Source organism: Salmo salar, chromosome 23 (genome assembly GCF_965601325.2).
Source record: "Salmo salar chromosome 23, fSalSal1, whole genome shotgun sequence".
In the NCBI taxonomy this organism is placed as follows: domain Eukaryota; kingdom Metazoa; phylum Chordata; class Actinopteri; order Salmoniformes; family Salmonidae; genus Salmo; species Salmo salar.
In genome coordinates, this window is record NC_138313.1 from 41,562,825 (window position 1) to 41,582,313 (window position 19,489).

The window sequence follows — 19,489 nt, forward strand, 5'->3', positions numbered from 1 at the left end:
GATCACTCAGAGATGCACAAAAACAATATAACATTCAAAATGGGTGAACCTTTCCTTAATAAATTCACCATGCTCAAAGGGATATTCAATGTCTGCTTTTTTCATATTTACCCATCTACCAATAGGTGCCCTTCTTTGCGAGGCATTGGAAAACCTGCCTGCTTTTTGTGGTTGAATCTGTGTTTCCCAGGACAGAGTTTGGAAAACCCTGCTTTAACCTCACTGGGCAAGGTGGGACGCTCGCCACCTAGTCAACAGCCAGTGGAATCTGGTGGCGCGAATTACAAATACCTCATAAATGCTATAACTTCAATTTCTCAAACATATGACTATTTTACCTCATAAATGCTATAACATCAATTTCTCAAACATATGACTATTTTACACCATTTTAAAGACAAGACTCTCGTTAATCTAGCCACATTGTCCGATTTCAAAAAGGCTTTACAGCGAAAGCAAAACATTAGATTGTCAGGAGAGTACCCTGCCAAAAATAATCACACAGCCATTTTCAAAGCAAGCATATATGTCACAAAAACCAAAACCACAGCTAAATGCAGCACTCACCTTTGATGATCTTCATCAGATGACACTCCTAGGACATTATGTTATACAATACATGCATATTTTGTTCAATCAAATTCATATTTATATTAAAAAAACAGCTTTTTACATTAGCATGTGATGTTCAGAACTAGCATACCCACCGCAAACTTCCGGTGAATTTACTAAATTACTCACGATTAACGTTCACAAAATACATAAATTATTTAAAGAATTACAGATACAGAACTCCTTTATGCAATCGCGGTGTCAGATTTTAAAATAGCTTTTCGGCGAAAGCACATTTTGCAATATTTTGAGTACATAGCCCGGTCATCACGGCTTGCCAATTTGACACCCACCAAGTTTGGCCCTCACCAAACTCAGATTTACTATAAGAAAAATTGGATTACCTTTGCTGTTCTTCGTCCGAATGCACTCCCAGGACTTCTACTTCAACAACAAATGTTGTTTTGGTTCTAAATAATCCATAGTTATATTGAAATAGCTCCGTTTTGTTCGTGCGTTCAGGTCACTATCCGAAGGGTGATGCGCGAGCGCATTTCGTGACAAAATATTTCAAAATATTCCATTACCGTACTTCGAAGCATGTCAAACGCTGTTTAAAATCAATTTTTATGCTATTTTTCCCGTAAAATAGCGATAATATTCCAACCGGGCGACGTTGTATTCATTCAAAGGCAGAAAGAAAAACATGCCGACTTCTCGTGACCACGCATCTCCAGTGTCACTGTCCCCAGGCAGGCCAGTAACAAACAGAGCTGCTGTACTTCGCCCAGAGACTGCAGACCTCTCATTCCACTTTCTGGCGCCTTCTGAGAGCCAATGGAAGCCTTAGAAAATGTCACTTTACAGCAGAGATGCTGTATTTTCGATAGAGATGCAACAGAAGGATAACAAATTGTCAGACAGGGCACTTCCTGTATGGAATCTTCTCAGGTTTTGGCCTGCCATATGAGTTCTGTTATACTCACAGACACCATTCAAACAGTTTTAGACACTTTAGAGTGTTCTCTATCCAAATCGACTAATTAGATGCATATTCTCGTTTCTGGGCAAGAGTAGTAACCAGTTTAAATCGGGTACGTTTTTTTATCCGGCCGTGCAAATACTGCCCCTTAGCCCCAACAGGTTAAAGTGTAGGAAGCATGAGGTTTTGCTCACCAATGTAACAACAGTGTGGTCAAGACTTAGTCATGATCTGGTTACCTATAAGTACAAAAGTAGTTATGTTTTTGGGTTATTGCATATTTATTAAATTATTTCCGGATATCTTCTAAACTACCACAATGCACTATTTCTCAACGTCATATGGATGATCTAATCTGCTACAGAGTTCGTATGCTAGCTCGGTAGCTAGCTCAAACTGGCTAACATAGAACCTCATCTGATCTCCTTTTTGTTTTGTCAACTTTTTTGGCATGTTCTCTGTGAAGTAGGCTACAGGAGTATTGTAACTTTTTCCACCTTGGCTTAGTTCTAGCACGTTAAAGTACTAAAGTCGTTTTTTGGGGTATTTGTACTTTACTATTCATATTTTTGACAACTTTTACTTCACTATATTCCTAAAGAAAAGAATGTACTTTTTACTCCATACGTTTTCCCTGACACCCAAAAGTGCTCGTTACATTTTGAATGGTTAGCAGGACAGGAAAATGGTCAAATTCACACACTTAGCAAGAAAACATCCCTGGTCATCCCTATTGCCTCTGATCTGGAGGACTCACTAAACACAAATGCTTAGTTTGTAAATTATGTCTGACTGTTGGAGTGTGCCCCTGTCTATCTGTAAATAAATAAAAACAACTAGAAAATTATGCCTGGTTTGCTTAATATAAGGAATTTGAAATGATTTCTACTTGTACTTTTGATACTTATGTATATTTAAAACCCAATACTTTTAGACTTCTACTCTAGTAGTATTTTACTGGGTGACTTTCACTGGAGTCATTTTCTATTAAGGAATCTTTACTTAAGTATGTCAATTGGGTACTTTTACACCTCTAGTGCTAGCGCACGAGATGACTGACATCGGGAATACATTTTTTCCTCGCTCTATAGTTAGTTATTGGATTTCCCTCATTGACTCTCCCTCGGCCCGATGAAGCGCCCGCCTCCCCCGGCATTGGTAGCTAACTCATCCTGCACTCCTAATCTTTTACTACATTGGGCTAAATCAGGGTCACAGAGAGTGATTCTTGTCAGTCTTAAGCAAAATCTACTTTGAAACAGAAGTATACACCTCACACACATGGTTATGGGTTTAGAAAAAAGAAGACACCTGTACGATGTTCGATAGAGTTCAAATTTATTCAATTGAGTTTGCATTCGAATATTAAAAACTTTCTATACATCACAGAAGACTGAAATAACAAAACTGTTTGAAATAGAAACACCCGATTTGTCTTTTTTTGTAATAATCTTTTTTAATTATGAAAAATATTAATAACAATCCACCCATGAGGCCAAAGAGTGCACTTTTGGTCACTGACTGCAGGACAGAGCTACACGTTTTACCATCAGATGGGCCCCAGCCATCAATTTGTAAGTCTCTGCTCTTTCTTTGCTTTTGATCTGCGGTTGTTTTAGTTGTGTTAGTGTTCGAGCTAGTCTCCAGTTGTTGGGCTCTGGCTTGCCCACCATAACCATGGTGGTTGGCTAGGCTAATAGCTAGTTGGCTAAATAGCTAATGTTAGCTGTCTGGCTAAGAACTGCATATAGCTAACAATCTTTGATAACTGGTTAGATAGCCTTCTGTATTTCCAAGACTTTGGTTTAGTAAGCTAGGTGTTGATAGCAACTGGCTGACTCATGCAGTGCTAACATAACGTTAGCAGGCTGGGAGGCCTACCATTAGTTGGCTAGCAACCTTGCAAGTTGATTTGTAACCAATTCATAAAAGTATTTGCTTGTAAGTTGGCTGAAAATGTTAGGGGCAACTTCACCCTACTCCGTAACCCAGCATCTACTGTACATCATGTACAGAGTGACTGGCATGACATAACAGCCAGCAGAGGGGGCCCGAGTAACACAAAGGGGTTGCTTCACTTTCAATCCAACAAGTGAAGCGATAAAGAAGTACATAGCAGTAATGTCCCCTAGGTCTTTGCTAATGGCTAATAATGAGCCAGAATGTAAGAGTTTTTATTTAAAACAATTGGCGAGATGGTGTTGTTTTCTAGAGATAAAGTTTAGCATCAAACTATCTGTGTTAGTAATGTGGTACACATTGTATATTTGTATTGTGATGCACAAGACAGGAAAAGGTTCCTTCAGGGCTGCTTGGAAATTTCACTGTTACGTAAGTTGCAAGTGCATGCATTATTCACACTACATTTACATAAGAGACAATAGGGAATTTTGTGCCGAAAGTGTGTGCGCGAGCGTGTTGGTGTGGCTGTTAAATTCTCTGAAATGCTTTACCTTCCGAGCATTTCGAAATAAATACTGCCAGCGGTTTTGCTGATTCAAAGTTGTGGAGCTGGGCAAATGCCCCCAGACATCACTGTCTCCTACCAAGCTGGAGGTGGGGAAAATCAAGGATTAAACAATAGAGAATCCATGTATAACAAATGGGTCAGTCTGTCTCCATCACATTATTTATTCTGCTCGTCTCTTTCTCTCATGCTCACATTTTCTTCAATTTTTTGTCTCCCTCTCACACACACTGGATCCTGTCTCTCAGGGAGGTCCATGTTGAAGCTTGTCCAAGCAATGGCAGACTGAGGTTTCATTAAACAAACAGTGGCTGGATTAGTAAAGGATTAGTTCTGGATTACTTTAGCAGGCAACAAGCTTCCCCTGAGAGCGTCGGGCTGTATCACCGCCTGGTATGGAAATTGCACCATCTGCAACCAGAGAGCTTTCTAGAGGGTGGTGCGGTCAGTCCAAAGCATCAGTGGGCGCACACTGCCTGCCCTCCAGGACATCTACAGCACCCGGTGTCACAGGAAGGCCTAAAAGATCATCAAGGACCTTAGCCACCTGAGCCACGGCCTATTCACCCCGCTAGCATCTAGAAGGAAGAGAGTACAGGTCCATCAAAGCTGGGACCGAGAGACTGAAACGGCTTCCATCTTTAGGCCATCAGACTATTAAACAGTCCCCCCAGCCAAACCCTCCCCTAACCCGGATGACGCTGGGCCAATTGTGCACCACCCTATGGGAATCTCGTGACGGCCGGTTGTGACACAGCCTGGGATCAAACCCCAGGCTGTAGTGACGCCGCAACACTGCGATGCATTGCCTTAGACCGCTGCACCACTCAGGAGGCTCTGTTAACATATTGTTTTACCCACTTTATATGTATATACAGTGGGGGGGGGGAAAGTATTTGATCCCCTGCTGATTTTGTACGTTTGCCCACTGACAAAGAAAGGATCAGTTTATCTTTTTAATGGTAGGTTTATTTGAACAGTGAGAGAGAGAATAACAAAAATATCCAGAAAAACATGTCAAAAATGTTATAAATTGATTTGCATTTTAATGAGGGAAATAAGTATTTGACCCCCTCTCAATCAGAAAGATTTCTGGCTCCCAGGTGTCTTTTATACAGGTAACGAGCTGAGATTAGGAGCACACTCTTAAAGGGAGTGCTCCTAATCTCAGCTTGTTACCTGTATAAAAGACACCTGTCCACAGAAGCAATCAATCATCAGATTTCAAACTCTCCACCATGGCCAAGACCAAAGAGCTCTCCAAGGATGTCAGGGACAAGATTGTAGACCTACACAAGGCTCGAATGGGCTACAAGACCATCGCCAAGCAGCTTGGTGAGAAGGTGACAACAGTTGGTGCGATTATTCGCAAATGGAAGAAACACAAAAGAACTGTCAATATCCCTCGGCCTGGGGCTCCATGCAAGATCTCACCTCGTGGAGTTGCAATGATCATGAGAACGGTGAGGAATCAGCCCAGGCCTACACGGGAGGATCTTGACCATGATCTCAAGGCAGCTGGGACCATAGTCACCAAGAAAACAATTGGTAACACACTATGCCGTGAAGGATTGAAATCCTGCAGCGCCCGCAAGGTCCCCCTGCTCAAGAATACATAGACATTCCCATCTGAAGTTTGCCAATGAACATCTGAATGACTCAGAGGACAACTGGTGAAAGTGTTGTGGTCAGATGAGACCAAAATGGATCTCTTTGACATCAACTCAACTCGTCGTGTTTGGAGGAGGACGAATGCTGCCTATGACCCCAAGAACACCATCTCCACCGTCAAACATGGAGGTGGAATCGTTATGCTTTGGGGGTATTTTTCTGCTAAGGGACATGACAACTTCACCGCATCAAAGGGATGATGGACGGGGCCATGTACCGTCAAATCTTGGGTAAGAACCTCCTTCCCTCAGCCAGGGCATTGAAAATGGGTCGTGGATGGGTATTCCAGCATGACAATGACCCAAAACACACGGCCAAGGCAACAAAGGAGTGGCTCAAGAAGAAGCACATTAAGGTCCTGGAGTGGCCTCGCCAGTCTCCAGACCTTAATCCCATAGAAAATCTGTGGAGGGAGCTGAAGGTTCGAGTTGCCAAACGTCAGCCTCGAAACCTTAATGACTTGGAGAAGATCTGCAAAGAGGAGTGGGACAAAATCCCTCCAGAGATGTGTGCAAACCTGGTGGCCAACTACAAGAAACGTCTGACCTCTGATTGCCAAGAAGGGTTTTGCTACCAAGTACAAAGTCATGTTTTGCAGAGGGGTAAAATACTTATTTCCCTCATTAAAATGCAAATCATTTTATAACATTTTTGACATGCGTTTTTCTGGATTTTTTGGTTATTCTGTCTCTCACTGTTCAAATAAACCTACTATTAAAATTATAGACTGATCATTTCTTTGTAAGTGGGCAAACGTACAAAAATCAGCAGGGGATCAAATACTTTTTTCCCCCCACTGTAACATATTCTAGTCATTGCTCATCCTATATACACACACTACCGTTCAAAAGTTTGGGGTCACTTAGAAATGTCCTTGTTTTTGAAAAGCACATTTTTTGTCCATTAAAATATCCAATTGATCAGAAATACAGTGTAGACATTGTTAATGTTGTACATGACTGTTGTAGCTGGAAAAGGCAGATTTTTTATCGAATATCTACAGAGGCCGTTGCGTTAGCTAATCCAAGTTTATCATTTTAAAAAGGCTAATTGATCATTAGAAAACCATTTTGCAATTATGTTAGCACAGCTGAAAACTGTTGTTCTGCTAAAGAAGCAATAAAACTGGCCTTCTTTAGACTAGTTGAGTATCTGGAGCAGCAGCATTTGAGAGTTTGATTACAGGCTCAAAATGGCCAGAAACAAAGAACTTTCTTCTGAAACTCGTCAGTCTATTCTTGTTCTGAGAAAGGAAGGCTATTCCATGCGAGAAATTGCCAAGAAACTGAAGATCTCGTGCAACGCTGTGTACTACTCCCTTCACAGAACAGCGCAAACTGGCTCTAACCAGAATAGAAAGAGGAGTGGGAGGCCCCGGTGTACAACTGAGCAAGAGGAAAAGTACATTAGAGTGTCAAGTTTGAAAAACAGTCGCCTCACATGTCCTCAACTGGCAGCTTCATTATATAGTACCCACAAAACACCAGTCTAAATGTCAACAGTGAAGAGGCGACTCCGGGATACTGGCCTTCTAGGCAGAGTTGCAAAGAAAAAGCCATATCTCAGACTGGCCAATAAAAATAAAAGATTAAGATGGGCAAAAGAACAGATACTGGACAGAGGAAGATTGGAAAAAAAGTGTTATGGACAGACAAATCTAAGTTTGAGGTGTTCTGATCACAAAGAAGAACATTCGTAAGACGCAGAAAAAAATGAAAAGATGCTGAAGGAAGGCTATCACTCCATTTTGCAATGCCATACCCTGTGGACGGCACTTAATTGGAGCCAATTTCCTCCTACAACAGGACAATGACCCAAAGTGCAGCTCCAAACTATGCAAGAACTATTTAGAGAAGAAGCAGTCAGCTGGTATTCTGTCTATAGTGGAGTGGCCAGCACAGTCACTGGATCTCAACCCTATTGAGCTGTTGTGGGAGCAGCTTGACCGTATGGTACGCAAGAAGTGCCCATCAAGCCAATCCAAGATGTGGGAGGTGCTTCAGGAAGCATGGGATGAAATCTCTTCAGATTACCTCACAAATTGACAACTAGAATGCCAAAGGAGGATTCTTTGACGAAAGCAAAGTTTGAAGGACACAATTATTATTTCAATTAATAATCATTATTTATAACCTTGTCAACATCTTGACTATATTTCCTATTCATTTTTGCAACTCATTTCATCCATGTTTTCATGGAAAACAAGGACATTTCTAAGTGACCCCAGACTAAGAGAACGGTGGTGTAACTATTGTTGTTACAAATCGCCTTGAAAAGGGTTTCAGCCTGCTAACGTTAGCCCTACTAGCCTGCAAATGTTAGTCCTACCAGCCTGCAGTGGTAGAAAAAGTACCCAATTGTCATACTTGAGTAAAAGTAAAGATACCTTCATAGAAAAATACTAAAGTAAAAGTCACCCAGTAAAATTCTACTGAAGTAAAGGTATTTGGTTTTAAATATACTTAAGTATCAAAAGTAAATGTAATTACAAAAAGTAAATGTATAAATCATTTCAAATTCCTTATATTAAGCAAACCAGACAGCACGATTTTCTTGTTTTTAAAATGTACGGGATAGCTAGGGGCACACTCCAGCATAATTTATAAACAAAGCATTTGTGTTTAGTGAGTCCACCAGATCAGATGCAGTAGGGATGACAAGGGATTCTCTAAGTGCGTGAATTAGACAATTTTCCTTCAAAATGTAACGAGTACTTCAAATCAAATTTTATTGGTCACATACACATGGTTAGCAGATGTTAATACTAGTGTAGCGAAATGCTTGTGCTTCTCGTGCCGATCGTGCAGTAATATCTAACAAGTAATCTAACAATTTCACAACAACTACCTTATAAACACACACACGTGTAAAGGAATGAATAAGAATATGTACATATAAATATATGGATGAGCGATGGCCGAACGGCATAGGCAAGATGCAGTAGACGGTATAGAGTACAGTATATACATATATGAGATGAGTAAACATGTATATAAACATTATATAAAGTGGCATTGTTTAAAGTGACTAGTGATACTAGTCACTTTGACTTCCGGATGCTGGAGTGAGTGGTCGTGCTGCACCTCGCTCCGCGGGTAATATTACATTTCATTACATTACATTGGAACGATTTGATTAGTGTATTGTTAGCTAGCTACATAGTTGTATCTGCTGTCTTTGTATCAAGGATAAAGGTGTAGCTCTGAGGAACTAATAAGGTTAGCTAGCCAGCTGTATTCGTTCGCGCCGTTTTCGCGAAACGGCGTCAACACCATAACACCACCGCCACTGCAAGCTAGCCAACTTTACCAATTAGCAGTACTGTAGAAACTATATACATTACAACGGAACGATTTGACTAGTGTAATGTTAGCTAGCTACATAGTTGTCTTTGTATCAAGATAAAGGCGTAGTACAGAGTAACTATCGAGGTTAGCTAGCCAGCTACATTTTCTAACATAGTCTACAACGCACCCACTGCTAGCTAGCTAACCCTACCAGCTAGCTGTATAATTTTTTTGGTCAATAAGATTTTTGCAACGTAAGCTTAACTTTCTGAACATTCGAGATGTGTAGGCCACTTGTGTAGCTAGCAGGACTGACTTTGTGTTAGCTAGCCAATGTTTATTTATTTCTGCGTTATGAACTAGACACGGACACGAATGATCCATTGGTAGCTTGTTGTTACCAAGTATTGGTGCTAACCGTGTATTATAGGATGCTAGCATGCTAGTTAGCTACGGCGTCTTCGGACACGCTGGACTAGGTGGGTTTTCATGGAAGAATACTGTACCAAGTTATCTAGCGGAATAAACTAAGTTTGAGCCTATTCCTGGAAACATTGAACCACTGTAGTTTTACATCAATTTAAATTTCTAGTGGTAGCTAGAAAAGTTATATTTTAGCGTTTTAGTGTTTCAGTGAATTGTTACTGAGGGAGGCCCTGCTCTCTCGCTTCCCCAGTTGTTTAGTTAATTTTCATGCCAATCTCCTTTGCATTAGCGTAGCCTCTCCTGTAGCCTATCAACTATGTGCCGGTCTATCCCTGTTCTCTTCTCTCTGCACAGGCCATACAAACGCTTCACATCGCGTGGCCGCTGCCACTCTAACCTGGTGGTCCCAGCGCGCACGACCCACGTGGAGTTCCAGGTCTCCGGCAGCCTCTGGAACTGCCGGTCTGCGGCCAACAAGGCAGAGTTCATCTCAGCCTATGCTACCCTCCAGTCCCTCGACTTCTTGGCGCTGACGGAAACATGGATTACCACAGAAAACACTGCTACTCCTACTGCTCTCTCCTCGTCTGACCACGTGTTCTCGCACACCTCGAGAGCATCTGGTCAGCGGGGTGGTGGCACTGGAATCCTCATCTCTCCCAAGTGGACATTCTCTCTTTCTCCCCTGACCCATCTGTCTATCTCCTCCTTTGAATTCCATGCTGTCACAATCACTAGCCCATTCAAGCTTAACATCCTTACCATTTATCGCCCTCCAGGTTCCCTTGGCGAGTTCATCAATGAGCTTGACGCCTTGATAAGTTCCTTTCCTGAGGATGGCTCACCCCTCACAGTTCTGGGTGACTTTAACCTCCCTACGTCTACCTTTGACTAATTTCTCTCTGCCTCCTTTCCACTCCTCTCCTCTTTTGACCTCACTCTCTCACCGTCCCCCCTACTCACAAGGCAGGCCATACGCTTGACCTCATCTTCACTAGATGCTGCTCTTCTACTAATCTCACTGCAACTCCCCTCCAAGTCTCCGATCACTACCTTGTATCCTTTTCCCTCTCGCTCTCCTCCAACACTACTCACTCTGCCCCTACTCAGATGGTATTGCGCCATCGCAACCTTCGCTCTCTCTCCTGCTACCCTCTCCTCTTCCATCCTATCATCTCTTCCCTCTGCTCAAACCTTCTCCAACCAATCTCCTGATTCTGCCTCCTCAACCCTCCTCTCCTCCCTTTCTGCATCCTTTGACTCTCTATGTCCCCTATCCTCCCGACCGGCTCGGTCCTCCCCTCCTGCTCCGTGGCTTGACGACTCATTGCGAGCTCACAGAACAGGGCTCCGGGCAGCCGAGCGGAAATGGAGGAAAACTAGCCTCCCTGCGGACCTGGCATCTTTTCACTCCCTCCTCTCTACATTTTCCTCCTCTGTTTCTGCTGCTAAAGCCACTTTCTACCACTCTAACTTCCAACTACAGACCAGTATCCCTTCTTTCTTTTCTCTCCAAAACTCTTGAACGTGCCGTCCTTGGCCAGCTCTCCTGCTATCTCTCTCAGAATGACCTTCTCGATCCAAATCAGTCAGGTTTCAAGGCTGGTCATTCAACTGAGAATGCTCTTCTCTGTGTCACGGAGGCTCTCCGCACTGCTAAAGCTAACTCTCTCTCCTCTCATCCTTCTAGACCCATCTGCTGCCTTTGATACTGTGAACCATCAGATCCTCATCTCCAAGTTGGGTTTCTCCGGCGCGGCTCACTCTTGGATTGCGTCCTACCCGACAGGTCGCTCCTACCAGGTGGCGTGGCGAGAATCCGTCTCCGCACCACATGTTCTCACCACTGGTGTCCCCCAAGGCTCAGTTCTAGGCCCTCTCCTATTCTCGCTATACACCAAGTCACTTGGCTCTGTCATATCCTCACATGGTCTCTCCTATCATTGCCACGCAGACGACACACAATCTTCTCCTTTCCCCCTTCTGATAACCAGGTGGCGAATCACATCTCTGCATGTCTGGCAGACATATCAGTGTGGATGACGGACCACCACCTCAAGCTGAACCTCGGCAAGACGGAGCTGCTCTTCCTCCCGGGGAAGGACTACCCTTTCCATGATCTCGCCATCACGGTGGACAACTCCATTGTGTCCTTCTCCCAGAGTGCTAAGAGCCTCGGCGTGACCCTGGACAACACCCTTTCGTTCTCCGCTAACATCAAGGCGGTGAACCGATCCTGTAGGTTCATGCTATACAACATTCGCAGAGTACGACCCTGCCTTACACAGGAAGCGGCGCAGGTCCTAATCCAGGCACTTGTCATCTCCCGTCTGGATTACTGCAATTCCCTGTTGGCGGGGCTCCCTGCCTGTGCCATTAAACCCCTACAACTCATCCAGAATGCCGCAGCCCGTCTGGTGTTCAACCTTCCCAAGTTCTCTCACGTCACCCCGCTCCTCCGCACACTCCACTGGCTTCCAGTTGAAGCTCGCATCTGCTACAAGACCATGGTGCTTGCCTACGGAGCTGTGAGGGGAACGGCACCTCCGTACCTTCAGGCTCTGATCAGGCCCTACACCCAAACAAGGGCACTGCGTTCATCCACCTCTGGCCTGCTGGCCCCCCTACCTCTGCGGAAGGACAGTTCCCGCTCAGCCCAGTCAAAAATGTTCGCTGCTCTGGCACCCCAAATGGTGGAACAAGCTCCCTCACGACGCCAGGACAGCAGAGTCAATCACCACCTTCCGTAGACACCTGTAACCCCACCTCTTTAAGGAATACCTGGGATAGGATATAGTAATCCTTCTAACCCCCCCCAAAAAAAGATATAGATGTACTATTGTAAACTGGTTGTTCCACTGGATATAATAAGGTGAATGCACCAATTTGTAAGTTGCTCTGGATAAGAGCATCTGCTAAATGATGTAAATGTAAATACATTTATTACATCCGTTTTTTAATTATTGAAGTGGCTATAGATTGGAGTCAGTATGTTGGCAGCAGCCACTAAATGTTAGTGATGGCTGTTTAACAGTCTGATGGCCTTGCGATAGAAGTTGACTTTCAGTCTCTCGGTCCCAGCTTTGATGCATCTGTACTGACCTCGCCTTCTGGATGATAGCGGGGTGAACAGGCAGTGGCACGGGTGGTGGTTGTCCTTGAGCTTTTTGAACTTCCTGTGACATCGGGTGGTGTAGGTGTCCTGGAGGGCAGGTAGTTTGCCCCCGGTGATGCGTTGTGCAGACCTCACTACCCTCTGGAGAGCCTTACGATTGTGGGCGGAGCAGTTGCCGTACCAGGCAGTGATACGGCCTGACAGGATGCTCTCGATTGTGCATCTGTAAAAGTTTGTGAGTGTTTTTGGTGACAAGCCAAATTTCTTCAGCCTCCTGAGGCTTCTTCACGACGCTGTCTGTGTGGGTGGATCATTTCAGTTTGTCCGTGATGTGTACACCGAGGAACTTTCCACCTTCTCCACTATTGTCCCGTTGATGTGGATAGGGGAGTGCTCCTTCTGCTGTCTCCTGAAGTCAACGATCATCTCCTTTGTTTGGTTGACGTTGAGGGTGAGGTTATTTTCCTGACACCACACTCCGAGGGTCCTCACCTTTTCCCTGTAGGCCATCTCGTCGTTGTTGGAATCAAGCCTACCACTGTAGTGCCGTCTGCAAACTTGATTGAGTTGGAGGCGTGCATGGCCACGCGTCATGGGTGAACAGGGAGTACAGGAGAGGGCTGAGAACGCACCCTTTTTGGGCCCCAGTGTTGAGGATCAGCGTGGTGGAGATGTTGTTACCTACCCTCACCACCTGGGGGCGGCCCGTCAGAAAGTCCAGGACCCAGTTGCACAGGGCGGGGTCGAGACCCAGGGTCTCGAGCTTAATGACGAGTTTCGAGGGAACTATGGTGTTAAATGCTGAGCTGTAATCGATGAACAGCATTCTTATATTGGTATTCCTCTTGTCCAGATGGGTTAGGGCAGTGTGCAGTGTGATTGCGATTGCGTCGTCTGTGGACCTATTGGGGCGGTAAGCAAATTGGAGTGGGTCTAGGGTAACTAGTCTCTCAAAGCACTTCATGATGACGGAAGTGAGTGCTACGGGGCGATCGTCGTTTAGCTCAGTTACCTTAGCTTTCTTGGGAACAGGAACAGTGGTGGCCCTTTTGAAGCATGTGGGAACAGCAGACTGGGATAGGGATTGATTGAATACGTCTGTAAACACACCAGGCAGCTGGTCTGCGCATGCTCTGAGGACGCGGATAGGGATGCCGTCTGGGCCGGCAGCCTTGCGAGGGTTAACACGTTTAAATGTTTTATTCACGTTGGCTGCGGTGAAGGAGAGCCCACAGGTTTAGGTAGCGGGCCATGTCAGTGGCACTGTATTGTCCTCAAAGCGAGCAAAGAAGTTGTTTAGTTTGTCTGGGGGCAAGACATCGTGGTCCACGACGGGGCTGGTTCTTTTTGTAATCTGTGATTGACTGTAGACCCTGCCACACATGTCTCGTGTCTGAGCCGTTGAATTGCGACTCTACTTTGTCTCTATAATGACGCTTAGTTAGTTTGATTGCCTTGCGGAGGGAATAGCTACACTGTTTGTATTTGGTCATGTTTCCGGTCGCCTTGCACTGATTAAAAGCAGTGGTTCGCGCTTTCAGCTTTGAGCGAATGCTGCCATCAATCCACGGTTTCTGGTTGGGGGAGGTTTTAATAGTCACCGTGGGTACAACATCACCGATGCACTTGCTAATAAACTCGCTCACTGAATCAGCGTATACATCAATGTTGTTGTCTGAGGCTATCCGGAACATATCCCAGTCCATGTGATCGAAGCAATCTTGAAGTGTAGAATCAGATTGGTCGGACCAGTGTTGAACAGACCTGAGCACGGGCATTTCCTGTTTTAGTTTCTGTCTATAGGCTGGGAGCAACAAAATGGAGTCGTGATCAGATTTGCCGAAAGGAGGGCGAGGGAGGGCTTTGCATACGTCCGCGGGAAGTTAGAGTAGCAATGATCCAGAATTTTGCCAACCCGGGTCGCGCATTCGATATGCTGATAACATTTAGGGAGCCTTGTTTTCAGATTAGCCGTGTTAAAATCCCCAGCTACAATAAATGCAGCCTCAGGATATGTGGTTTCCAGTTTACAGAGTCGAATGAAGTTCTTTCAGGGCCATCGAGGTGTCTGCTTGGGGGGGGGGGGGGGAATATACACGGCTGTAATTATGATCGAAGAGAATTCTCTTGGTAGATAATGCGGTCGGCATTTGATTGTAAGGAATTCTAGGTCAGGTGAACAAAAGGACTTGAGTTCCTGTATGCTGTATTGATCACACCACGACTTGTTAATTATAAGGCATACACCCCCGCCCTTCTTCTTACCAGAGAGATGTTTTTTTCTGTCGGCGCGATGCGTGAAGAAACCGGGTGGCTGTACCGACTAACATATCCCGAGTGAGCCATTTTTCCGTGAAACAGAGAATGTTACAATCTCTGATGTCTCTCTGGAAGGCAACCCTTGCTCGAATTTCGTCTACCTTGTTGTCAAGAGACTGAACATTGGCGAGTAGTATACTCGTGAGTGATGTGCCCGTCTACGGAACCTGACCAGGAGACCGCTCCATCTTGCCCTTCTGCGGCGCCGTTGTTTTGGGTCGCCTACTGGGATCCAATCCATTGTCCTGGGTGGTGGGCCAAACAGAGGATCCGCTTCGGGAAAGTTGTATTCCTGGTCGTAATGTTGGTAAGTTGACGTTGCTCTTATATCCAATAGTTCTTTCTGGTTGTATGTATTAAGACTTAAGATTTCCTGGGGTAACAGTGTAAGAAATAATACATAAAAAAACAAAATACTGCATAGTTTCCTAAGAACGCGGGTGTCAGGGAAAATGTATGGAGTAGAAAGTACATTATTTTCTTTAGAAATGTAGTGGAGTAAAAGTAGTTAAAAATATAAATAGGAAAGTACAGATACCCCACGACTTAAGTAGTACTTTAAAGTATTTTTACTTAAGTACTTTACACCACTGCCAGCCTGCTAACGTTACTGCATGGGTCAGCCAGTTGCTATCAACACCTAGCTTACAGCTACATTAAAGTAAACCAAGGTTTTTAAATACATAATCTAACTGTTATCAAAATAATGTTACCGATATATGCCAACTATCATGGTCAACATAGCTAAGTAGTAAGCCAGAGAACAACAAAACTAGTCTAACACTGTCAGGAACCCATCGAACACAACAAAAAGCCAGCGGAGATAAAATAGAGAGAGCAGAGTCTAACCGATTGACGGCCGAGTTAGCTACCAAAGAAGAGCCAAGAAAAGGCATTTCAGAGTGAGAGGCTGTTTCACCAGCCTAGGGAGAGTCCGCTAATCCAATAGCGATATACTGAGGTAAATCCAATGTAGATAGATTCCAGAGGCAGCATTGGGCACAGGAGACAAGGGGAAGAATCAACAATAAGACTGCGATCAGAGTAAGGCTCCAGCAGATAGAAATTATCACAAGAGCAGTGAGTCAGCTACTGTAGCGGGCTAGTACTAAGCCAAGTTTGATAATCTCTGGTAACCTACTTTGAGGAGAACTGGTCAAAAAAGTTGACCAAACAAATTGGAGGACGGAAGATACAAAGAAGACACAAGGTACTAAACAATTAGAGCAGGAATGATTTTCCACTTTCCTTTTGAGCCAGAGGCAAGCCTGCTGGTGGTGCAGGAGAAGTCAGAGCTGCCTCGACTGGAGCAGCCGAGCTGAATCACGCGGCCCCCATGTGTGGGGAATCTGATTGGTTGTTTACGTCACACCTCACGATGGATGGATTGTAGCTCACCACTGCCAACACTTGTATGCATGGGTAGTGGCTAACATTAGCCAGCTCGAGCTAGCTAACACAGAGTAGATTCTCCATATGACATTGAGAAATACTGCATTGTGGGTAGTTTAGAAGATATCCAGAAGTTAATTAATATAAAATAAAAATAATGTTTGTAGTTATAGGTAATCAGAATGTGATGACAACTAAGTTAAAAGTCTTTGACCACAGTGTGCTACTTTGGTGAGTAAAAACTCACTCGCTTCCTACCCTTTAATTTTCCTGAATGCACTGGTTTTCAGTGTTGGGGAAGCTGCTCTGAAAATATAGTTTACCAAGCTACCAATTACTATACACTACAAGTTAAGCTAAACTAAAGCTACCCTTCAGAAAAATATAGTTTACTTAACTAAAGTTACTTTGAAAAAGTAGTTAACTACCTTGTGATACATTATCATTTCTACATCTGAAACATCACACTACACATTGTAAGAACAAATCACTCTGGAGTCAGATGTTAACAGAATGTGTAATTTAGCCTATTAAACACAAAGTATGTTTCAAGGGAGAATGAGGCAGGTCTGATGCCGAAGAAGAAAGGAAATTGCTTACTTCTTTTTGCAAAAACAGTAGTGTGTAGTTCCAGTAGTTAGCTACACCGCTACATAGCAAAAAAAGTAATTACATTCTGAAAAGACGGTCTCCCCCTCCGAGTGAAAAGAATCCTGGCTTGACCCTAGACAACATCCTGTCATTCTCTGCAAACATCAAAACAGTGACTCGCTCCTGCAGGTTCATGCTCTACAACAAACTTTTCTCACACAGGAAGCTGCGCAGGTCCTAATCCAGGCACTCGTCATATTCCGTCTGGACTACCGCAACTCTGTTGGCTGGGCTCCGTTCTTGTCCCATCGAACCCCCGCAATTTATCCACAACACCGCAGCCCATCTGGTGTTCAACCTTCCCAAGTTCTCCCATGTCTCCCTGCTCATCTGAACACTCAATTGGTTTCTAGTCGAAGCGCACATCCACTACAAGACCATAGTGCTTGCCTACGGAGCCTAAGGGGAACTGCCCCCCCCCCCCCCCCCCCTTCCTTCAGGTTATACTGAAATTTACACCCGAACCAGAGCACGTCATTCCACCACCTCTGGTCTCTTGGCTGAAAAATGTAATTAAATTACTAGTTAAACTACATGTAGTTCACTACTCCCCAACACTGCTGGTTTGGAAAGTTGCCTCACATGAATTGTATCATACTTTCCCTACTGATTTGATCAGATTTTATTGGGCATCATATCATACAGCAGGCGATAACTATGTAAATCATTAGTGCTCTATTGATAAATACTTGCCTGACAAATGTACAGTACTTCCTTATACTTTAAGTGATAGCCCTCTGGCCCAACCAATCGACTGACTGTTTCAAACAAAGGACTGCACTCCAACTGCCCCATCTAAATCGATAAACAAGTTCCAGACAGACACGGTAAAAGACACTACAATAAGTGATTAGAAGGTAAAAGAGCAACATGGAAAAGTAATTCACTTCCAGCACAAGGGCGCACTCCATCTACTGTGAGCGGTCCATTTGTTGAAGCCCACAAATGGACTTGGCTTTAAATTTGTCTTGGATGTGTGATGTGGAGGCACAGCCTCACTCTACAAGTGCTGTTTTTAGTCTAATTAAATGACTATTTTCACCCTCTCTCACACACACACACACACTCACTCTCTCCCGCTCTTCTTTCTAATTGATGGACACCCTGTAATGGAATCCAGGCAGAAGCCAGACAATACTCACCTGTCTGTTGTTACAAAGCTTGAAGGGCTTTACAAGAATCAATAATGTCCTGGAATACCGTTCCTAAGGATCTAAACGATAGAGTGCTCTGTTTCTTAACAATCCTAGCTCATCCCTATCGCAGGGATTTTATCTATGATCCCTCGCCTGAATCCCTGATCTGGTTGTGCTCTCTTGCCAACTCCTATGGCATGACAATGACAACTGGGACTTGGGCTACCTCATCACATGTTGTATTTCATACTGTAAAAATGCATACTGTACAATAAATATTGTATTATACATACTGTATTTTCCCCCTCTTTTAGGATTTATTTCTAAGGATATCTACAAAAACCTTGTCCCTAGAGTTGCACTAAGTAATGGTCAGGAACATACAGTATACAAGGGGGTAAACAAAGCTCTTAGTTACTCATGTTTCCTGATCCTGTTCCTTGTCAGGTGGCATGTGTGTTTACCCTCAGAGAAACCTTTGCCTTTACGATGTTGTCTTTCAGCACCTGACCTCTCCCAGAATGAGAGATCCCGAGGCAACACTAATAATGCTGCTGCTCTACCTCAGAACAGCAGGGACTCACCTTGAAATACCACGGAATTTCAGCAGTAGGCTATCGGAATGGAACCGGATAATATGCAATGAACTTTGCATTCACCTCAGAGTTGTTCGTTTTCCAAAGATAAGGATAAGGCGTAAAACTAGACTGGATGGAACAACTCCAAAGTAATATGAGACATTATATACAATGTGTCCTGCAAACACCATCATGCCAAACTGAACAATCTGCATTTATGGTGCACTTTAACTGCATGCTAATTTCCCAATCAGAAATTGCTGCATGTTGCATCAAACTAGGCCATGGACTAAAAAGACATGAGTTTAGCCAAATGCTTTATTGTCCCAGATGATAGGATGTGGAGACAGGGTAAATACGAACGGCTTTACCTGAATTTGGCGTGTTAGTGCGCACGCGCGTGACTTTGAGGGTTAGAGCCATCACTGTTGAGCTAAGCGTTCTAATGTGCACTGTACGGTGTCATGGATAAGGGGGTCCTCTGTCCCTTAGTTGAGCCACAACAACAACGATGTAGAACACACACACACACACACACTTTATAAGACTTTGCGTTCTGCAGCTACCATAACCTCTCTCTGCCCTTGATCCCATCTTGCCGTGTCAGGCATTTCTTTTGTTGTTGTTGTTGTCGTGCCTGTGTGAACACTGCTGCCCACTGCAACCCAATAGGGGAGAGGAGAGGAAATCAAAGCCACCGAATGCCTCCAGTCTTCACTCACTCACACAAACCACAACATAAGGCCTTTAATTCACCACCCCTGGGTAAGGAGCCGCAGAGACCCACAGAAGAAAAGCTAACTATAGCTAGGCTACACATGATGTATTGCTAGTTTGCTTTTTTGTTTTAGAAGTGCTGTCTGATTGTTATGAAAAGCACTATAGAAATGTAATAAATTATTATTATTAAAGG

The 19,489-nt window shown here is 44.1% G+C and overlaps 1 long non-coding RNA gene across 1 annotated transcript in view; it reads right to left on the reverse strand.

Moving 5' to 3' along the window:
* Positions 1 to 17,239, reverse strand: part of LOC106584627 (uncharacterized) — a 43,484-nt gene extending 26,245 nt beyond the window's left edge. Inside the window, exon 1 of the long non-coding RNA XR_001323790.3 lies at positions 16,812 to 17,239. This is a non-coding gene — a long non-coding RNA (uncharacterized LOC106584627). The remainder of the gene's footprint in view (positions 1 to 16,811) is intronic.
* Positions 17,240 to 19,489: the final 2,250 nt, after the last annotated feature.